We start from the raw sequence: 20,522 nt of genomic DNA, 5'->3' as shown, positions 1-20,522 counted from the left end.
TCCTAAGGTGTCTCTAGTTTATTGCATAATCCCAATGTGATGACTAGTTCTGCTGGGCTGTTCTCTTTACACTCATTGCTCATTAATATGCATTTATCAGTGGTCGCAATAAACTAAACAAATGTTAAGTAAATATGTGTTCTTGGCTGTGTCAATAGCTTACGAAATGTGCTCTTGTAGGAAGTGCCCTCAGCTCCTCCGCTCAGCTAATGTCTAAGGAACAATTTCATTTGCTCATCAAATTTAATTGCTCTTTCTCGTTCACTCTTTCTCTTGTTTTAGTTTTTGAAAGATATCCATAAAACGAAGTATTTTAGTTGCTGAAAAAACCGGTCTAAACATGGACTTACATCGATTCTATACTTGATCAGCGTATTTCCTACGTGAATATTTTATTATATTTGTACATACTTCAAAACTCTAACTCGAATTACTCAGACAAACAGACAGCAGCGAGCAACAGACGATCATTCCTATAACTGCTTAACTCAAGTTGATTTGTCATAGCTGTCGAGGAAGCTCTGTTCGTATACCATGAGAATATAACGTAAATATGATTCCATTCCTACTTGGTGAATGGATCACATATATATACAAAACATAATAAGTATGTGATCTATTTTGTAATTCAAAAAACAAAAATATTTTTGAATTTTTTGTAATTTGCGTTTTTTATTTGGCTTCCCTTCTCTGCGGCTACCGCTTTCAATTTTCACTTGCTAAAGCTCTTCTCGTTGTGGCTAGCTGTCGCCGTCGGTGTTATTGTGGTTGTTGTTGTTGTCGTTGTTGGCAAACTGTAAGAGTGACCCATGCTTAAGTGCTTTGTCTGTGGCCCACTGCAACAACATGACCGAGGGCCACAGACTCAACCGGTGCGACTGACCGTCAACGCGGGCCTGTGAAATGGTCGCCGGGTTGGTCGGGCTGCTCGGGTTGGCCGGCCGCTTGTTTTAGCCTGAAGTGCTTCAAGTGCGTTAGCGTTAGAGCCCCGGCTGTCTACACATGCGCACAGAGTCCGGGAACTCGAAGCGCTGAGACTGTTGCTGATGCATTTGTAATTTCCATGCCAGCATTTGGCTGCACAGCGCCCAAGGTAGCGCAGTCGCTGCGTCTCAGTGTGTGTGTGTGTGTGTGCGAGAGAGACTGCCTCGTGTTATTAAAATTGATGGCATTTAATTGAACTGGCCATCAACGTCAGCCCACAGTGCCGTTTTTTCCCCATTTAGCCATTTTGCGGTGTGTTGCCCCATTTGCAATTGCGACGCTTAGAAGGGACCATTCATTTGGATTTGAGCTCTCCCGATGCGAAGGCATATGCTAATGCGCATTATGTGGCCAGCAGCAGGCAGTCAGTTGCCCAAATATATACATATGTATATATTTATGTGTGTATATATGTGTGTGTGTGTGTCCATTTTCCCGTTGCGCATATAATCACCGCTTTTACCGAAATGCACACGCTGACTTCATATTTCTGCCAATTTAGTGGCGGTGCGCGTTTAGGCGACCCAGAGATTTGAAATCACACTTGTGCCTATTGCCAAAGTGGTGCAATAAAAAAAGTGAATGTTGCCCCGAGTGGCACACACACACATGCACACAGCTAGACACTAAGAGAGAGAGACGTAGCTGCAGAGTCGTATTAGCAGCCGTGTAGCAGCTCCTTTGGCGCGTCTTCAAAATGGTCGTCTTGGCCATAAACTGCTCATTTGACTTTAGCTGGAAGCTTAGAGCTTAGAGCTTCGAGCGTCGAGCGTCGAGCTGTGCGATTGCGTTGAACGTGCCGCCCGAGCAGCCAGCGATAATTATGATGAGACTGACGACCAAAAGCCAAAGACTGCAACCGGGTTGCCAGCGCCCAGTGCCAGTGTGTGGTGCTGTGTGCGAGTTGCTGCCTGCAATGCGGATCTTGCACCAAATGCGACTTGTTGGCAAAACCAAACAATAAATTACAAAAACAGTTGATAGGGTTTAATGTGCACTTGGTGTGCGATTGGTTATAATTGACAGTTCGCTTGGCTGGTTGTCTGACTGTCTGGCGACGTGCTTCGCTGCACCACCACCACCACAGCACCAGCAGCAGCTCCAACTAACTCGTCGTTATGTCTGTTACGTTTCTTGGCAGTTAATTGCCAGGCGCGCGCACATTGATTTACTAGTGGATTTTTATATAAAACTGTCGTATTTAAGTTATAATTATGAAACAACATGGCGTATGAGCAATGCCCAACACACACACACTCACACACACACACACACACACGCAGACAACAGTTTCGATGTTAGCACATCAGAATTTATGGCATTGCGCATTCGCCGTGGGGGCAAGCCAAACCTAAGCCACGCCGCCAGGCTTTAAATTCACACACACTCACACACACACATACTTACACTCACACACACATGCTTTTATTTTTTTCTCCGACTATTTTTCACACTCTGCGGGCGTCTTTTGAACCTTGAAATAAAAGTTTCCCACACTGGCGATAGACCTGGGCAAATGTTTCGATTTTCCTTTTGGCTTTGCTATCTATCTTGGCCAAACTGAACGCCGCCGAACGCTGCGATACTCGGCTTAAGCTCTTAACTCTTAACTCCAAACGTTAACACTGACTAGCTGGCTGGCTAATCCAGCGCCCGATTCCCAGCCAGCCCAAAATGGTAACAGACGTAGACTTTGTGGCAGCAAAAAACTAATGAGCAACAACAACAACAACAGCAACAGCTCCAAACACTAGCGAATGCAAACTGCACCTGCCAAACGGGCAAACAAACAACCAACAACAGCAACAAGAGTCATTTGAGAAGCAATTTCTTTACTGAGTAGAACGACTTTCCTAATACTCTACCAAGTTGCCATTGGCTCAAGTGGGGTATTCCCCAGCTGCTGTTTAACTACTTTATTTCAAATTATATTCTTGAGATTTATAATTTGTTAAAAGATCTTTTACTTAAAAAAATACTGCATAATGTTTAAGAAGAACTTTCAATCAATATTTACTTTCACTAAAGGGAAAATATATAAAAATGTTGATCAAGAACTGAACTACATTGGTTCATGGGTTAGCTCCTATTTAAAACGCGTGACTTATTACAGACTATCAGAGCCCAACTGACGAGAGAACGTTACGTACTCTGTGGTTAGTCAGGCATACCCCGCGACACGTACCCCTAAACTGGCTCTGCCCACAGCATCGTCGTCATCCTCCGCGACTGCAGCTTGGAACTCAACGTTGTTGGCGCTTCGTTAGCGGCTGCCGTTTTATTTCTGTTTGTATTTCTATTTGTGTGTGGATTTTTTACTTGGTTTTTTCTTATTGTATGCCCGTCTCGCTTGCCCATTGCTCGATTTGTTTTTTACGAGCAAATTGTGCAAATATCTTAAAGCTTAGCAAAACTGACAACTAGATAAATTTAAATGAATTTCTGCGCTCATAAGCTGACAGCAAAATGGGCTGGCAGCTCAGTTAGCCACGTTAGTTAACTGCCTGCCGACCAGGGCGCATTCTCAACGGAAAGAAAGACAAAAAAAAAAGAAAATCATTTAATTGTTTGCTACCAATTATGTATTTGTCAAGTTAATTGGTATGTCAACGCAACTTGTTTTTAGTTAGCCTCAATGTACGCTGGCTACTCGGTGGTGGCATCAAAGCAACTGCAGCGACCACCGCCAGAGCCGCAGTAATGCCAAGCCAAGCGGAGCCAAGCCGAAGCTAGCAAAACGCCAGACGCATTGTCAATAAGGAGCAGCAGCAGCCGCTGCCAAGATGAGATACCAAGCGCAATGTCAATCATGCAGCCATTTTACACCACGTCTAGGCCTGGCCAAAAAAAAAAAAAACAAAAAAAAAAGTAAATGCCACAAGCGGCAGCCGCGAAGGTGTGAAAAGCAATGCGAAGCAGGCGAAGACTGCAGCCGCCTGCAACTGCAACTGCAACAGCAGCAACTGGACCCGTTTTTCGTGGCCTGTCGCACATTGATTGTCAGCGCGTGTTGCCCACCGATTGATGCACTTGGCAGCGACGGCAGTGGCGGCGTTGATGAATGTGCCGCTGGCCAGTTGCCGGCAGCCTGGAATAGGAATCGGGTATCGGTATGGGTATGGGAATGGGCAGACACCTTGTGGCTGGCTGGCTGGCTTATCGGGCGATCTGGCGCAGTTAACAAATGCTTTACGCTAATGACAATTTTGTTATACATTTTATGCATGCGCTCGCGCACATACGGTAGGCGCGTACATGGCGTATACGCAATGCCGATTGACGATAGACGCGATAAGGCGACGGCCAGCCGTCGATGGACAAGTCGATAAATAAATTTATGCACAGCCAAAGAGGCGTAAAATGCGTTATTTGATTTAATGCACAAGTGTGTGCCATATGCGTGTGTGTGAGTATGCGAGTGTGCGAGTGTGTCTGTGTGCGTGTATTTTCGCAATGATAATCGATTTATGGTGTGTGAAGTTTGTTTCTGCTGCTTTTCGTTTTGTATTAGCAGCTCGTTTTTTTTACTTTTTTTGTGTCATTGCTAATTGTGTACAAATATGGACAAAAGCGTGGACACGAAAGAGAAGGCTTTCCAAATGGTCAGCGTTCGTAAGTAGGCAGCATCCAGCTCTGGAGTCGCAGTCGCAGTCGCAGTCGCAGTCGCAGTCACAGTCAGAGCAGAGCAGTTAGTCAGCAACGGCATCGGCATCAGCATCAGCATCAGCATCAGCAGCTAGAGCTGCAGCCTGAGCAGCGGAAAGTTGCCCAACAGGCGTTTTAAAATGCCTCTGAGAAATAATTTATGCATTTCTTTGTCTGCAACAGATAAACGATGCGACGGTCACTTAAAGTGGTTTCTATATGCGTGTGTACTGCTGGCTGTGTGTGTGTGCCAAGTAGAATACACGTTTGTTGCCTTTTCAGCCTGTAAGGCGTTTAGTGCTTAGTGTAATGATTAATTGATCGTATTTATTATTGATTAGATGTTAGAGAACTCGCTCTTTCGAGGATTACGACACGAGTTCTGCTAAGCGGCTAAGCGAGAGATAAATTATCCATAAGACTTAATCGGCTGCCTGAGCTTAATTTAGATTAAATACTGTCTTAGAGAACTATATTTTCTTTTGCCTGCATTGTCATTTGGGTACAGCAATAAGTGACTCAAAAGGCAATTGAGAGCTAACACACGTTGTATATAAAGATTAATGTAGTTAAAGGAAAGACTTAATAGAAATAAGCATCTAAATGGTAATGTCTCTTACAGTTGATAGTTATCGATCATCAACAGTTGTCAATAGATCAAACTTATCCTATATTTTGGCATAACTGCTTGAGATACTTATCTCCACTTGACTTAATAACGATTAGTGTCTCTGGGCTTCAAGCATGGGCTTAGAGGATATCGCTGGTCTAGATAACTTCAGTTAGACTTTGAGGATTATATCGTTTAGATGATCCGATAGGCGATAATTGTCTATCAATTACAATGTAATAAGAAGTGAGAAAACAACTCTCCTGATCTTATCTCTATATGTTTAACATCAATACAAGTCGCTTAATTCTGCAGCAATAAATCAGAGACTTATAGACTTTCTGTGTACACTTAAAGGGATCCATATTAAATGAATCCTTCTCATATATAGCAATTAAAAATGAGTTCGATTAGTTTTTGAACTGATTTGCTCATCGGATCAGCACATCCTTAGGCCATGAACGAAATCGTGCGTCTCTAATATGCGATAATATCCATGAATTAAAGAGTCTTGAGCTGGTGAGCGGTAATTGCTGTGTGTTAATTCAAACAAATGTCGGGAATTGCGCATTTAATGTGAAAATGAAGAAACATTGCGCACAGTATGGACGCCGCCTGGGATGACTGTGCTTGGCTTGGAGTGGGTATACATAGACGAACGTATGTGCCAGGTGCCAGACCGGGCCGGGTCGGGCCCAAACGAGCTAGCGAGTTAGGTGGAGCGAGTGAAATAAATGATCCCAGCTTCATGTTTAATTTATTTGAAAGTTAACACACATATAACAACTGCAACAACTACAACAACAACAGCAGCAGCAACAACAGCTAGTCGCGACGCGCCGTCGGTGACTGTAAAACAGTAAAACAAAATACAACGAAAAGATGCAACATGCAGTAGGGGTAAAGCCAGAGCTGCAACTCGAGTGCAGAAGGGAACGCAGGTGGGTTGAGGGGAGAGACGCCGCCTGGCGAACGGGCATTAATGCGTCGTAATCACACTAAGCAGACATTAAATGCGTTTTCGCTGTTTGAGCACCAGCCCGAAGTCGGGACAGCGCCATAGAAAAGAGCCGAGAGACAGGCAGCCAGGCGAGGAAGCTCACCAAGTAACAAGCAACAAGCGACTAGCAACAACAGCAACAACAGCAACAACAGCGGCAACAACCTCCACAACAGCGCCTAAATGATTGATAAAATAATTGCTTGCACGTGATGCGCACTTAGCAAATGAACAAAAGAGCAGAAGAGGCAAAAGTAGGAGCACGAAAAGAGAAAGGCTACGGCCTCACGCAATGCCCGCACAAGTCCAAGTGTCAACAACAGCAGCCACGCCAGAGGGGCCTGCCCCAAGCCCAGTCCAACAGCCCTGCCTAGCTTTACAAGTAGCCCAATAAAACGGGCTCAAAGTGAAGCTTATCTAGGCAACGAGTAACTATTAGGAAAGTGTAGAAATTAAAACAAGATGTGAATGGAGAGAGGCAAAGGCAAAGGCAAAGGCAAAGGCAAAGGCAAAGGCAAAGGCAAAGGCAAAGGCAAAGGCAAAGGCAAAGGCAAAGGCAAAGGCAAAGGCAAAGGCAAAGGCAAAGGCAAAGGCAAAGGCAAAGGCAAAGGCAAAGGCAAAGGCAAAGGCAAAGGCAAAGGCAAAGGCAAAGGCAAAGATATTTAGATCCTTAGATCTTTAGATCTTTAGATCCTTAGATCTTTAGATCTTTAGATCTAAATGCTGTTCTTTACTATTTCTTTACTTTATATCTTTACTATTCTTTATTAGATATTCGACTCTTATTAAATTATATGATTGGTTCCCACGTTAAGTCAGCCAAAACATTCAACTTGAAATAGTTTTAATTGATAATTTGATTTATGATTTACTTTTTACTGTGATTACTGTGATAATAAACTGAATTATTGCTCCAATATGCACTTATCATTCATTAAAAACACATTTTGTTTGTTTTTGATATAATTGAAAGTTTCTTGTCGCATTTGTTGACTCAAGTGTTGACAAATTTCCTACTAGCAACATCACTGCTGATCCCTGCTCTAAATTCTTCTACTTCTTGGGCTGCCAAATGCCTGACTACCATTTTAAGCGAGTGCCATTAGGTGTAAGCAGCCCAAGCTAAAAAACTGTATCAAGTCGAGAAACAGTCCAAAAACTGAAGTGAGGGCATTGAAAATCTAACGAATTATAACGTGGGAAACTAACTGAGGGACGCTGGCAGCACAAATTGCCGCAGTTAACGGTTCCTGTTTCGTCGCAAATTTGGCTAAGCAAAAAACAAAAAGAGAGACAAAAATACAGAAACAGAAACCGAAAGACAAGCTGAATGAAGCATCCAAGCCCGATACGAACTAAACCAGGCAGCCAGCCAGGCAGCCAGGCAGGCTGTGAGGCAGTCAGGCAGTCAGGCAGTCAGCTTGGCAACGATTGCCACGACAAGTGGCCCCCCGCACGGCTCTAGCTACAGTTCCAGCATTTGCCCGCCCACTCGTGCGCCACATTATTTCATGCAAAATCATGCCATGGGAACCACGACGTCGCTTCTCCCAAATACAGCAGTCTAGAACTATTAACGGACTAGCCCTCCATGCCGCTCTGGCCATGGCCAAAGCCGAGTCTCCTCCTGCTGCCTGCAACTAATGCACAATCATCGCAGATTATTTCATTTAATGTCAATACAAAAACAGCAAGCGAGCTGTGGCTAGAGCAACATCTTTGCTGATGCTGCTGCTGCTGCTGCTGCTATTGCTGTAGCTGGCTGTTGCTGGCTGTGGCAACATCGTCCACATCGCCATCGACATCGACATCGCCATCGACTGGGGCTGCGGCATCCTGGCGTGCATTGAAAGCTGAAAGTTTGACACTCCAATTCTCAATGCCGCAGGGCAAACAAATTGAGTGGAAGCGAGTGCAGAGGAGCCAGACAGGGGTAGAGCCATGGGAGGGGGCCAGCCCGTTAGTGTTTTGCAAACGAGTTTAAGCTGCTGTTGACTTTTGAAAAGTCTAAGGGCCCAGTCAGGGGACCAGACTTAGCCAAGTCAGCTCGAACGCTGGGCCACATTGCTCATACGCTCCGTTTGACCTTGCAAAATCCACGTTCAACGGTCGCCGCGTTTGTTTCATTTTTTTCAACAAATTCTTTTTTTTTTCATTTAGTTTATTTTTTATTTATGGCTGGGCATTGTGATATTTATTTGGGGCCGTCTTGATGGTCGCTGCGATCGCATCAGTCATGCGCCTGCCCCACTGAAGTGTGCAATCAATTTTAGAGCAGGCAAGATTTGCATAAGCCACAAGCAAAAATAGCAAAAGAAAACACTAGCAGAAAATCGCGGCCAGACAGCTATAAATGAAGTAATCAAGTGAGACGAACACTGATAGAGTGAAATGTATACAATTTGGCAAGGATGGATTAGGGAGTGTTGGGGCGGGCGCAACCGCAACAGCAACAGCCACAGCAACAGCAGCAGCAGCAGCAGCAGCAGTCATAAAGACAAGTATGCAAGACGGTAGCTTAGGCTCAGCTAGATTCAATCATTTCCCGTTTAACTCAATGTGAACTGCCTTTCTAACGTCACTGCAGACACTCGCTTTTGATTCAAGACTTTAACAGAGAGATAAATAACTCTCAGAGTCAAAATTGAAGCTTATTTATTCATATTTAAATGATTTCATAGCTTGAACAATTCCACATCTAAAAGGATTATAAAGTAAGTACCAAATCACAGGCAAATATAGCCTCCGGCGAGGGCAGCATCTATGTACTAGCATCTTTGATTAGCTGGCTTCATGGCAGGTTAGCTTAAATACCTCAGCTTAAACACCTATCAAGATCTATTTAAATACAAATATTTGGATTCTTCGCTTTCACAGTGGAGGCTACACTATAGATAAACATCATTCAAAATATATAATATCTATATTTAATATTTAATAACAAATTCTATCTGCATCTAAATATTTTATTATAATATATATTGTGTTAAGTAGTATAAATTAATAATATATATTGTAACATATATTTTGTTAAATAGCTATCCATTGACAAGTCCAAGCTCAGTCCAAACTACACACTTTCTTGTTCAGTGAGCTTATCGAGTCGATGACTTAAACAACGCTTAAGTCGGTGTCACGCTGTCCAGCTGGATGCTGGCAATCTGTGATATATGTTCAACACGATATGCCACAGGAACAAGTGACTTCGATAAGACACACACTGCTGCCACACACACAGCTCTCTTTGGTGTCCACGTTGTTTTTTTTTTTTGTTGTATTTTGGCTGTGCGGCAGGCTAACAATACAAGTTCAAAATAGACGCAAGTCCTAGTCAGATATCGGGCAATCGCTTAAATTAATTTGTTGTCACCAGTTTGTTCAAATAATCTATGCAGGCTGTGGGGCACAGGCGAATGTGTGCGCCACAGAGCTGTCCAGGTGGGTGGTGGCAGCAACAACAACACAGCAGTAGCAACACATGCCTCACAGCGGCTGTTGTTGTTGTTGTTGCTGCTGCTGATGCTGGTTGGCTGGCTGGCTGGCTGGCTGGCTGTCTGGCAAGTTGGAGCACTCAGGCCGCGGCCCAACCCAAAATTGTTCACCTGTCAAATCAGCGCGCTGCGATCTTTTATTGGCCACAGACAGCGGCAAAACGGCCAAGCGCCAATTGTTGCTGGCCACAACAGCAGCAGCAGCAGCAGCAGCAGCAGCAGCAACAACAACCAGATTTATTTATTTAAGCGCTCGAGTTGTGCACCCATTTGAAATTGTTGCCGCTGCCTCGTAAAGACTTAATTAAACCCCAATCTCGAGCGCCGAGACTCCGGGGCTGTGTCTTCGAGTCCGCGTTCGGCGTTGGTTCATTCGTTTTAGAGCGATAAATTTATGCCGCTAATTTGGCAGCGTTAACTCAATTTGTGACCACAAAATGCACAATTTGTCGCGGCTTTTGATTGCCACGGCACAACAGCACAACCACACAACTAGTCAGCCACACAGCCACTCGGATTGGCTGCAGTGCCTGCCGCAGTTTGCGGTAACGCCCCAATAAACTGCGCTTTGTTTTGCGGCTTTTGCTTACTGTCTAATTATAGGCAGGCCAACTGCAACTGCAACTGCAACTGCAACTGCTGCAGCAACTGCGAGCATTAACTAGGGACAACAACTGGCCGCACAGCCACAGCTACACGGCTACAGCATTTGGCCGGAGATCTGCTGGCAGCATCTGCTGGCCGAGGCACCCATGCTGCGAGCGTTTGCCCCACGCTCCCAAGTGCATCCACATAGCCACAACTTTTGCCGCCTTATCGCGACCAGCGAATCTTTGCCACACAATTGAATGCAGCTCCATGGAAAGAGACGAGGCAAAAGAGATTTTCCCATAGTTTGCCGCTTCATATTTTAAACTGATAAAAGTGTGAAGTGGCTGAAATGTGGTTCAGCTTATGCATAAAGCCGCCATATATGGCCAGCCCCGACTAACGGTCGGAGCACGCACTCTTTGGCTCTCAGGCACCAACTAACTGGGCTCATAAATCTCGGCAATTAATTTTTAAAGTGTTGTCACCGTTCAGCAAGCACTGCACCACAGCACCACAGCACCACCTCGAATGCCATGTGACAACTGTCAGCAACTACTTGATACAAACTGCAAGCATTCGAGCTACTCGCGAGTGAATAAAATGTTGCTAACATTTGTTTAGACTCTTTGCGTAATAATTAACGGCTGTGCAGACTTTAATTAAATTGCGCCCGAAGACCATAAAACGTAAAGTGATGCTGCCTCGAACACTAATTGACCAACAGACATCGAGATACCCTAAAGTTGCTCTTTCGAAACGTTTTCGATGGAAACAAGTGCGCAACAAAGTGGATAGCAAATCCTGGACATATAGAGCCCACATATTTAGTACTTACTAAATCGAAGTGGTTAATTTCGTTCACAAAGATGTGATAATAAAGCCCTGCCTCTGTTCTAGCATCTTATATTATTAAAGAGCAAGATCTTATTGTCATTTAGGCTTTTCCTAGTATACTTCCCATTTATATTTAGCATAAGGAACTATAGCAATATTTTTTTTTTTTTTTTTTAATTGCTGTTTTTATTTGCAATCTGTCTTATACTAGACAATAAACAAATTTGTTAACAATAATATTACGTAGCAATATGAATATTCAAAAGCTCGAAATTTCAATTTTTTATTCAAATCGCATAAGCTAAATCTAAATTAACTCAGCTTCTATCAAATGTACCTCTTGAAAGCAATTTTATTAACAATTGTTTAATTTTATAACCTGAATTTTAAATTGGGCTTAATGAAAATGTATGAAAAGTACAGAAGGCAGCGAGGCAATTTGTAACCCACAATTTTACCGATATTATTATTTTTTTCTAACTCATCCCTATTATCGATAAAAATCGATAAGTTGAGCTCGTTCTTAAAGCATTGCTGGAATACCAAGAATTTACGATGGGGTTTGTGTATTGAGTACACCAATTTTGTGTGAATATGAATAATAATAATGATGTTTGTTAAGAATATTTTTTAGTTTCAAATATGATAATAATAACAATATTTTTGCTCTTCTGACAATTTCTGAAATATGAAATCTGCAAAGCAGAAGGAAAGGCGCAAAATTCATTGTCCCCAATCATCATTTATTTAACCTATTCAAATAAAGTTTGTATGTTTTTCGTATCATATACATCAATACGAAGAAAATCAAATAAATATAAATATATTTTTTTTCAAACCATTTCTTGCGTTTTCACTGATAGACTTCAAATTGTAGTTGTACTAAACAGTTAAATAATGAATTTACAGTAACAATTCATTTAAGCTGCAATTAACAAGTAAAAATGCTCTCGTCGGGACTAACCAAACCTGAAGCCGTTATTCATATAGGAAATAACCCAAGCAAACACACGTAAAGGTGTTGAGTAACACTTAGAAACTCAAACACATTTCCCTAGATCCATTCAGCTGGTTATTCTGATCGGAAATCTGAACACTTTAGAGGATGTGTCACGCCTTCTGCTGCCCGTTGAATACATTTTCACACAAACATGAAACAGTGACCGACTATGTCCTCTCTCTGGCCGAAACAAACAGTGTTGAAAGCATTCGACTAGTGCAAAGTTAAACTAATTCCAATGTAGCCCAAATACCATATAACTTAATATGGGCTTGGACAATTGGATTGCATTGATCGAGCTGCTGAACCAAAAACTTCCTGCACATATTTTACAAGCACATCACATTCAAATCGTTAGCCAAAATGCGCTCAATTTTGTGTTGTTGTTTCTTCTGTTGTTGTTGTTGTTGTTGCTGTTGTTGTTGTTGTTGTTGTTGTTGTTGTCGTATTTTATTTTTCAATAATTTGCGCAGAAATATTTTTCACGAACGTGGGAAAAGCTCGGCTGTCTGCGCTCGCAGTTGTCCATGTTGTAATGCTTCGCAGACTTGTCTGCCGGCGTCGCTGCCGCTGTCGACGTCGCAGTCGGCACAGTTGGCGCAGGCTTGCTACGTGGCTTGTCTCGTCCCGTTGGCAAGCAGATCAGCTGCAATTCATGTCAAGCTGCAAATTCAACAGAATTCGAGCGCCGTCACTGTCGCCGTCGTCGCCGTGTTGCAGTTGCAGTTGCAGTTGCAGTTGCAGACGCAGTCAACCAATTATTTTTATCGATTTTCGGTTGCCAGCCAGCCAAGACGCAGGCGGCTGCTCATAATCAAATGTTGCTGCGTCGCGTCGGTGATGCCCCAGCCGAAATATGGCAGGCGCAAATGTGCGACTTGTTGCAAGTTATATTCGTAGTCGCAGTCGCAGTCGCAGTCGCAGGCGCAGTCGCATTCGTTTACGAATGATTGAATGCATGAATGACTGCTGACTGAACGAGTGTGTGAGTGTTGAAAATCCTTTCAATAAATAGCCAAAGACAAGTAGCCGTTAAAACGCATTCAGCCAGCGCAGCTCACCTGGACAACAGACCAACTGTCTGTCTGTCTGCCTGTCTGTCTGACTGTCTGTCTATCTGTCTTTCCGTCTGTCTGTCTAGCTGGCTGGCTGGCTGGCTGACTGTAGTTGTTGTTAGCTGTTGGCTTGTTGATTCATGATGCTGCTGGTCGGCAACTGCGTCTCCCGACTTGGCACCGTGTGGCATGTTTCGTTTGTTGCGTTTTTGATCGCAATTTGACAATGCGAACAACAACAACGGTTAAATAGACAGACAGTCAGACAAGCACACGGACAGACGCACATGCGCCCGCTTGTCATTGAACATTTTTTTATGATTTTTAACATGCAAACTGGCTAAAAGACAGTCTTCAGTCTTCAGCTTTGCGCCTTTCGTCTCTGGGCAATTCTTCATTAAGCAGAAAATTGGTTTTGTTTGGCTTTTATGGCTTAATTGAAATGACCAACTAATGCATCGATTGAATTGCCAGAGGCAGGAAGTATTTAATTGTAAATGGAAATAGAAATGGAAATCAAAATGGTTTGAATGCCTCTGGCAACATGCATCATTGCCATGTAGCATGCCACAAGACATTTCAATTTGAATCGCCTTTAATCACAGTTTTTAGCTTTATTTTTAAGTGTATGCTCCATTTTCATTAGCTTGCCAAATGCGATCACAGCTAAAGTGTTAAGACTTCATTGTTTAACTGTTAATTGAAATTAAATTTTATTTTATTTTATTTATATTTTATTTATTTACAGCAGTTTTAAAAGTTTATAGTAATTTTAAAAGCAATGCCTAAGGGAATTAAAAACACTCTTATCTCAGTTGTTGGTACAGTTCAACTTGCATATAATGGCAGATAATAGGATTGCGATAGATCAGAGAACGCTCCGAATTAAGACTAAAAATTAGGACTAAAATTAGGACTAAAAACATACAATTAAAAAAAACTATAATAATATTTATTCAGAAAAGGTAAAATGACTTCTCTGCAAGCGGCCTGGCGGAAATGCAGAACAACTTAACAGCGTTTCATTCCACTTATTCCACCACACACTTGGGTCACTTAATAGTTTCAGTTGTTCCGAACAGAGCGTTTCATTCCACTTGTTCCACCTCATACTTAGGTCACTTAATAGTTCTAGTTGTTCCAAAAAGCGTTTCATTCCACTTATTCCGCCACATGTTTAGTTTACTTAGTAGTTTCAGTTGTTCCAAATAGCGTTTCATTCCACTTATTCCGCGCCATGCTTAGTTCACTTAGTAGTTTCAGTTGTTCCAAATAGCGTTTCATTCCACTTATTCCGCAAAATGTTTAATTTACTTAGTAGTTTCTGTTGGTCCACTCAGAACTTCATTCTATTTATTCCACAACACTTAGTTCATTTCGTAGTTTCAGTCGTTCCAAATAGCGTTTCATTCAACTTATTCCACTGTATACTTAGATCACTTAGTAGTTTCAATCGTCCCAAATAGCATTTCATTCCACTTATTCCGCCCCATGCTTAGTTCACTTAGTAGTTTCAGTTGTTCCAAATAGCGTTTCATTCAACTTACTCCTCGACATGCTTAGTTCACTTATTAGTTTCAGTCATTCCAAACAGAGTTTCATTCCACTTATTCCACTACTTATGTAAATCACTTAGTAGCTTCAGTTCTTCCGAACCACGTTTCATTCCACTTATTCCACCACTTAGTTTACTGTAAGTCAGTGTTTGCCTAATTTAATTGTCTGATACGCAGAATTGTAACGAATAATCAAAGCAAACCCAAAAAAGTTTTTATGATAAAAAAATTGCTTCGGAAAGAAATAGGAGCATAATAACTAAAGCAATGAGAACTGTCTGCTGCTGATGATGCTGCATTCGACTCAATCTCAGTTCCGATGGTAAACAAAAGCAACAAGAAAAAATCACCCATGACAACAACAACAAAAGGGGCAAGCACGGCGACAGCAGCAACAAAAAATAGAACGTGAGAAATAATATTCGATGAAGCGCCAAAGTAAACGCTTCAAATGTTAGTTTTTTTCTTTGCTGCTTCTTCTTGATTATCAGTTGTTGCTGCTGTTGCTGTTGTTGCTGTTGTTGCTGTAGTTGTTTGCAGCCCATTTTGCGCCTGGTACACGCTACTCGTTTGTGGCAGCGAAAAACCTTTTGAAGGTTGATTGTGAAAGTCACGATCAACGGAGGAGTCGCCAACGAAATCGGAGGAGGCGTCGCTCTTAGTTTTATTTCCCGCTGCTTGATTTCTGTAGTACTTATACCCTTGTCGTGGGCATTATAGATGTGTCACGAAATGTGTAACGCATAGAGGCACAGGCTGCCCGAAGCCGTAAACTGATTAGTATCAGCAAGATATAGCCATGTCAATCTTTCATCTATCTTTCTCCATGTACACTGATGTCTCACCTTTTTAATATGTTTGTTACTCTTTTTGAGGAATTTCGCATGAGTTGCATATGCAAATTTTAATTGAATTCGAACTTATCTGCTCCGAAATTATTTTATAAAAACTGTTTTCTAAGAGGGCACATTCTGATGCGGCAATCCGTATGTGTTGCAGCCGTTCTTTCCTCTCTCTAGCCATAATTTTGTTCATTCACTGGTTTTGTTTGCCATCTCGAAATAGATTTGAAATCATTAAGTTTGATGGAAGTTTTGGATATTCAAATATGTCGGCTCCATTCAAAAGGTGACAAAAAAAGTATATTTTCTGTGATTACGCGCATTGCTGCAGCTTAAGACGCCTTGCCACATGCGTATCATTAAAGCGACGACGACGCGTTTGAAATGCACCGACTGCATTCAACAAAGTGTAGCAAGAGGCTAGAACACACCTTTCAGCCGCAACATTTGCCATCAACGTTGCGACATTGTGAAATTGTCGCCAGATTTTCGACACACCCGACAGAGTTGGGTTTTTTGCTGGGCTGGAAGTGGCAGAGCTTTAGCACTTTTATTATTATTTCTTTTAAATCAGGCAGCGAGGCAGCTTCTGACTGAGCGCGCAGCAGACAAACAAACAGACTGACTGCATGTCTGTCTGCCTTTCTGTCTGTCTGTTTGTCTGTCTGTCTGTCTGCTTGGCTTGCCACATTCAACGCCCACACATTGCTTGCGCCCACACACACACAGCCACATGTTCGAGACGTTCTTGCAGCACATATCGCTTACAGAAACGCATATCCACACCCAAAAAAAAAAGAAGAAGAAGAAGAAGAAACCGAAAATAAAAAACACTCAAACTTCCGTAAGCAGTCGACAGTTTAATGACTTTGATGACGCAGCGTGTGCTTTCAATTTACGATCAGCAGGCAACACAACTGCGCAACTGCAACTGCAACTGCAACGGCAACAGCAGTTGCGGCAATTGCCGTTTAGTTTTTGGGCTTGGGTGTTGCACCTTGGTGGGCGTTACTAAAGCAGCCAGAAGTTTCCTTTTTAGATTGGAGCGCATCAATCGACAGCCAGTTGCAATTTGATGGGCTTTGGATCTAACGAACCATCTAAAGCTAATGTAAAAAGTCGTTTGTCAGCAGCTGACTTTAGTCAACTATCGAAAACTATATCTTATCTTCCTAAACTTGGAAAGGCCAAAGATGTAGAATGTCTGTGGGATAGCAGCCATAAGAATAGATATCAAATATTTTCGAAATTAAATATTATTTATGATTAAATTATATAAATTTCTTTAAATTCAAACTCGAACATTTGCCCGAAAGAATTTGAAAAATTCTATCAATTCCACTCAGATTGAGAGGACAAATAGTACTTCACTTCATCTAACTACTTTCACTTTAAATGGAATGTGATTGGTTTATTTGGCTTCATATTTTCTAGTGAAAAAATTGATAAATAAATCTATATTTCTGCTAATTAAATTTAAATATTTGGGAGCTAGCTCTAAGACTAAGGCGCACAGCTAGGTCGAGTTGTCGTTCAAGCTGTCACAGCGGCCACAGAGTTCTTTTCGTTTGACAACTGCCAGTGGTCGAGGAAATCAACATTACTCATACGCCATGTATGCGCTGCAATTGATTTACATGTTTTATTGATGGCTTCGATGCGATAGTCGTGTATTTCATTTTATGCAGCAATAAATATTTGGCTACCATTTTCGTTTGCTTTTCGTGCTGTTTTGTACTTTTTTGGCCAACATGTGCCGTGAAAATGAGCCAATTAAAGAAATGCAAACAGCAACAAGAACCATAACAGCCTTGCGACCAATTCAGCTAGGCCAGCGAAAAAAAATATATGTACAATTGGCGCTGTGGCTGGTTTTCTTGTTGTTGTTGTTTTTGTTGAGCTGGTCAGAAGTAAAACCAATCAAGTGGCGCACAGTGTCACTATTACCACCTGACATTTACACAAATCTTGCTTTATGCCTCAACGAAATGAAACAACAACAACAACAACAACAACAACAACAACAACAGCAACAGCGACACAAGGCAAACAAACAAACAAACGGCCAAGCGACGACTTCCTAACAACGCAGCTCAACCGCCTATCGCCTGGCTGCGATCAAAATGCTTTGACTTGGACCCAAAGTCAGGCTAACACACAGAGGTTGCGAGCTGGCCAGGCAGAGCAGCAGCCACTCGGATTATCTTAAGAGCCGACCAACAGCAGCAGCAACCACAACAACAACAACAACAACAACAACAGCTTAACTCTTTTGTATGCGCGGCACATGGTGGCTGCTGCACCGCCGCTGTACCACTTGCCACAGCCAGCCAGCAAGCCAGCCTTAAACTGATCGCTAACAATCAATTTATTGATTGAGGTCTCAGGTGTAATCGATAAGAATGTTTTTCAGCTTTGCTTTTGACTTACTGCTCCAGTTCGTAGCTGCCTTTTTTCCACTCTTATATATATATATATATATATATATATATATATATATATATTCTTTTTTGTGCTGCTGCTGCTGTTGCTAACATATGACATGGCAACATGACATTATCCGATTCGCATTTGTTTATCTAGCCGGCATCGGGACCAGCTCTAAGTAGCCGCAAATCTTGACCGACTATCTACAAGTCAGAGATGGACATGTGCAGTGCACAAAGCACTCGTAAATCCCATTAGTTCAATTAATATAGACATAAATTTAACTAGAGCGGAGTTTCAACAGTAAATAAAAAAATATAAAAAAAAATCGTGATATATATATGATATATAAAGACAGTTATTTGAAGTCAAGTTGTCAATAAACCTTTAAAAATTTATTCTTCTTCCCTGAAAATCGTTTAGAAATTTAATACAAATAACAAAAAAATACTAAGAAATATAAAAATAGTTTTGATACATATCTAGAGAAAACTCGAAATAAATAAAATATAATAAATCTGTTCAGCTTTTATGACTATGAAACAATTGGCTAATAAGTGTAAAATCTATAAATATAATTATAAAATTTAAGAAAATATAGAATAATATTTAAAAAAAAAATAATATTAAAAATAAAAAATTTAAAGCAAATGCTTGAAGTAAATATTTATATTTAAGCATTAGAATATTATATAATATTTAGAGAATACATGGAATAGTATATAGTCATATATATAATGTTTAATTATATATAAAATATAAAATAAAATTATATTTAAAAATCATTTATAAAATATTCAACTTTGCTTGTAAGCCCAGCGAAATCAGATCAGAACTTCATTAATATATATATATATATATATATATATATATATATATATATATATATATATATATATATATATATATATTTAGTTTTCTGTTTTATATATATATATTTAGAATTTGTTCAGATATATTTTTTTAATTCTATCGAGTTCAGGTTGTCATCTCTAAGGCGAATGTTAATTAGGCTCTGGGTCATTGATTAGCTGGCAAATAAAAAATATTATAAGAGTGCACCATGCGGCTGGTTGCACAAACGTGGAAAACGTGGGCGTGCACACGGACGCAGAGTGATTTTTTCTTCTTTTTTTGGACCATTTTTCGGTGGCCTGCTACAGATTTGGTTAACAGTTAACAAGCTTATCGCGCTCTATACGGCAAACAAAGGTGACGCGACTGCAGCTGTTTTTGTTTTTTAAGCCTAAACGAAACAAAAAATAAAACAATTTGGTATAGTTTATTTTTGTTGCTGTTGCTGCTGCTGCTGCTGCTGATGCTCTTTTCTTTTTGGCCATGCAGATAATTAAGGCAAGACGTTGCTGGCCAGCTGTGGCTGCCAATTGCGGACCCGCAAGGAATCACAGTGGTTCACCCACTAGCCGGGCAGCAGGCAGCAGGCAGCAAGCATACAGCATCCACCGTCCATAGCTGCGGCTTTTGTTGTTGTCTTGTTAGCCGCCAGATAATGATCAGAGCGTGGAGCAGGCAATTTAATGGTAACTATTAATAACGTGATACGAAATTGGCGTTAATTTGTAGAAACACAGCCGCAAAAATCCCGCTGACTAATTTGAGCAAAACTAAAAGTGTAGCACTGTGTTGCATGCCCCCGCCAAAAAAGGATGTGAATGTGTGGTGCTGCTGCTCTCCTTGTTGCAGTTGTTGCTGTTGTTGCTGTTGGGTCTGCTGCACAACAAAGTCATGAGTCAAATTTTTCTGTTTACACGAAGGCTCCATTTAGGAGTATGTGCGCGGGTGCACGAATTGGAGGCGGATGCAGCTTGTTGCAGCTCCAGCAGCCGCAGCAGCAGCACCAGCAGCATTTGGCCCAAGAATTCTTTCACAGCTACGAACAAGCCTGGCTGGCTGCCACAGGCTATTGTTGGCTGTTTTTTATATAAGGCTTGCAGCAGTTGGAAAGGCCTCGAAACCAGTGCAGACACCAGCCAGTCCCTCCGTCTGTCTCGCTGTCGCTCCGTCGCGAACAATGCAAATTGCTAATATGCAGGCATTTTGGCTTTTTGCGGCGCTTTTGGCCTTTTTTATTTTTTAGTTGGAGACAAATTTTCGAACAATTTTGTTGTTGTTCGCGTTTTTGTTTTTTTTTTTTTGTCGGCGCACTTATGACCAATAAATATGCAGCTACAGTTTTTATGTTGAATGCCGCTCTGTGGCTCGGTGGCATTGTCTGGCAACGCTTGCGAAATTAGCTGCCAACTAATGAGCTACATGGGCCAACGAAGCGAAAAGAGTCGCGATGCAGATGCGATCGATATACATCAGCATCGATAACTTGACTGTGCCAATAATATGAACAAAATTGAAGAAATATATTTATTTATTTTTCTTTTTATGCTTTGTTTCTGTTGCTTTTGAGGAGCAGCCAGCGTCGTGGCTTATGATTCGTCGTCGTGTGGGTTGCTCTCGAACTCCCCCACACAC

The sequence above is a fragment of the Drosophila hydei genome, unplaced genomic scaffold (genome assembly GCF_003285905.1).
Source record: "Drosophila hydei strain 15085-1641.00,03,60 unplaced genomic scaffold, DhydRS2 tig00000060-arrow-pilon, whole genome shotgun sequence".
Taxonomy (NCBI): Eukaryota; Metazoa; Arthropoda; class Insecta; order Diptera; family Drosophilidae; genus Drosophila; species Drosophila hydei.
Note: the sequence above shows the minus strand (reverse complement) of the source record.